Source organism: Microcebus murinus, chromosome 3 (assembly GCF_040939455.1).
Source record: "Microcebus murinus isolate Inina chromosome 3, M.murinus_Inina_mat1.0, whole genome shotgun sequence".
NCBI classification, from domain to species: domain Eukaryota; kingdom Metazoa; phylum Chordata; class Mammalia; order Primates; family Cheirogaleidae; genus Microcebus; species Microcebus murinus.
The window spans coordinates 99,094,645-99,098,045 of NC_134106.1; the positions used below are offsets into that span (position 1 = coordinate 99,094,645).

The 3,401-nt window shown below is 39.5% G+C and overlaps 1 non-coding gene across 1 annotated transcript; it reads left to right on the forward strand.

The window, feature by feature from the left end:
- Positions 1–528: 528 nt before the first annotated feature.
- LOC142870348 (small nucleolar RNA SNORA70) lies at positions 529–661 on the forward strand. The gene has a single exon (XR_012918759.1). It is a non-coding gene; the product is annotated as a small nucleolar RNA SNORA70 (small nucleolar RNA).
- The last annotated feature ends 2,740 nt before the right edge of the window (positions 662–3,401 follow it).

The window sequence follows — 3,401 nt, forward strand, 5'->3', positions numbered from 1 at the left end:
CAACTAAGAATAATATCTACAATGCCGGCTACATACCTATCATCTTAGGCAACTCCCTTTAGTAATGACTAATAGGTTCCACATGGTGATGTTCAGTTACTAAGTCCTAACAATCTATACATGTATTCCATAATATACACTAAGTAAAGCCAAAAGCTTAAATCAAAACTCAGAAGTCTGATATCAAATTAGTTGCTTGAACCTATTGAGATAAACCACTTGTTTATAAAAAAAGTGGTGAAAACTGAAAATCACTCATAATTAACATGAGTACTAAAGAGAGAAATAAAACAAAACACAAAACCAAAGAGAAAATTTCACTTTGAGACCATTCATACTTAAAGGAAATACTGCTAAGTTTTTGTAAATTCTCCAGAAGCCACAATCCAGAGACAAAAACTGAATTTGGGAACTAGTGACCACAGTTGCATTGGCCTTTGGCATTTTGGTATGTTTCATTTCTAAAACCCTTTTCAATGATTGAGAGATTCCTATGTCTTAAAGAGAGGCAATTTAGCTCCATTAGAAATGTCAAAAAGGGCCATCTGTGCTCCTTTCCTCATGGGGGCTCAGTGTGCAATGGCTGCAAACAGCAGCCTCCTTGGCAGTGTATGCAGCCTGTTGCTTGTAGGGATTGCTCTAAGGGACCTTGGAGACAGTCCCTTCCAATATGTGTGCATGTGTCAGACCTTGTGTTTCCCCATCTAGGCTCCAGACAGGTATGCGTGGTGCCTTTGGAAAGCCCCAGGGCACTGTGGCCAGGGTTCACATTGGCCAAGTCATCATTTCCATCTGCACCAAACTGCATGACAAGCAGCATGTAACTGAGACCCCACACAGAACCAAGTTCAAGTTCGCCAGCCGCCAGAAGATCCACATCTCATAGAAGTGGGGCTTTACTAAGTTTAATGCAGATGAATTTAAAGACATGGTGACTGAGAAGCGGCTCATCCCAGAAGGCTGTGGGGTCAAATACATCCTCAATCATGGCCCCCTGGACAAGTGGCAAGACCTGCACTCATGATGGCCTCCACTGTGCTATCCCCTCATTTGTGCCCACCAATAACTCCAACTTCCTGTCCAAAAAAAAAAAAATGTCAAAAAAGTAGAAGTCAAAATTCACTTCTTCAAAACTCTTTTCATAAGCATGAGACCTATGCTCATTCAATTGGATGTACCTGCTAGGGATTTCTACCAGGAAGTAGCTGAAGCACTGCAGAATCTATTCAAGTTGGCGCTGTATGGTGGAAGCAACATCCAGCGTCCATGCTCCCAAGTCAGAGGCAACAGTAGAACAATAGTAGCATTGAGCATTCAGTGTCAGTGACATCAGTACCCTTGGAATTGATGATTTCAAAGTTAAATTTCCTGCTGCTATCCTTAACATTTCCTGAGCCTCATTCTCCAGTATTTTTCTTTTTATTAAATTCTTTTTATGCTTCAATCCAACAGATTCATTTCTGTTGCTTATCACTAAGAAACTCGAGTATTACAACATTCAAATATTAATGACCAAGTGTGGATCTGGCAAGGAGGTGACAAATAAAATCTATGAAAGATTATAGAAGATAGATGATGATAGATAGATAAAGGTGATGGCTAACACTTATTAAATAATGACTATAAGCCAGGAACTTCCCTAAACACTTCAAATATTATACATTATCCAATATAATGGATTTCCATTTGCATTGAGTGCCTTTATTTCCCTGTTTTCCAGGGGAGTAATCTGAGGCTGAGAGAGAATAAGCAAAATGCCCAAGGTCACAGAGCCAGTGTGGTATATTAGGTTATTGTCCCTCAAGCATTCACCCCTTTTTGCCCCAATCAACCTTTCAGTGGGAGCACTGTGCTTCCCTGACCCACTGATGTTGGACTTGGCTGTGTTACTTGATTTGGCCTCATTGAGTGAACTACCCCTGAATTTAGGACTTGGCTGAGTGACTTGTCCCAGACAATCGTGAGTAAGTAGACTTAAGCAAAGCATGAAGTGTGCTTTGTGCACCCTTGCATGCTATCTTCACTAGTTCAAGAACATGATGCAAGCAGCCTGCTAGTATCAGAGGGATGAAAGATAAATGGAGTACATCTGAACTGAACTAATGGTCTGATGCCATGACTGGATGAGTTCAGGCTAGATCAGTTAAACCTCAGCTGTCTCGCAGATACCTGAGTAAGTAAGATTCTATTTTTTACATGCCTCTGAGTTTGGGACTGATTTGTTATTCAGCATTGTTATGGAAATAACTGACTGCTACAGCTAATAAGACATTCAACCAGGATGTAACCCAGGCAATTTGACTCTTCAACCTCCTTCCTAATTACTGTGCTATATCATCTTCCTTATGAGATCTGGAAGTTTACACTGAATGAATACAAAGTATTGGGGCATCCCAGTCCCTGACACCTCCATGGGCAGAAGAGAATGTCTTAGCTAAAAATGTCTATGGTGATGTCTCTGTCTTTTTCTGACCAGGGCCACATTTTAGTCCATTAATCTTGTTCTATATGATTTGTGTTTGTGTTTCTTTGTCCTATGCTGGTCTCCACAAAGCAATATTTCCTTGTGCCAGTGGCAACATACAAAGTACAAAGATTCTCAACCCCTTAGACAGTAATATCTCAAAGTTCTTTCTTTAACTCATGTTGCTCAGCAACAAAACCTCAATTTCCTTCCCTGAGTCTTCTGTTTCTGTCCTGAATTCCCAGTTCACAAAGCTAAGTAAAACAAGAAGTATATGAGTGAGAGCATTTTATGGATAACTTGTGGTAGTTCCTAAATATCTTTATTGACTACTCATTCTTCTAGTGATTGAGAGTTTTGTCCTCTTTGATTTAAAAAGCATATCTGTGCCAAATAGCCCCTAAAAATGATTTTCTCATTATTCAAGTACACTTTCCATCATGACTGTATCTTGTCTTGTTTCTTACAGGGTATTGCATGGCCAAAATATTGCCTTCTCTTCCCTGGTCTTGGGTATAACTCTTTCATGGCCCCTCAACCACTGCCCAGAGATTTATACCAGCACATGCACCTCTTGTCTCTTTACATTCTATTGACTTTGTGTAACCGAGGACCAGATGATTAGGTGAAGGCAGCTGACCTTGCCTGGTTGTTACCTGGAATGAGAGATTTGCAAGACACAGTTGATAATGTTAGAGCTTCAATGCTGATAATCACCAACCATTTAATATCCTGTCTTCCATATATTCATCAAAGAAGAAACTAAAAAAAATCTATAACTGGTTTGTCTCATATAAAATGGAGCTTAAAAGCATAATATTATTTATCTTTAAAGAAGAAAGGGTTTTTGATTTCCTGAAAGTAACATTTGAATGTGGTAAGAATGGGATTCTTCATGCTTCTACCTTTCAGATAATACACATGATTTATTTCCCAC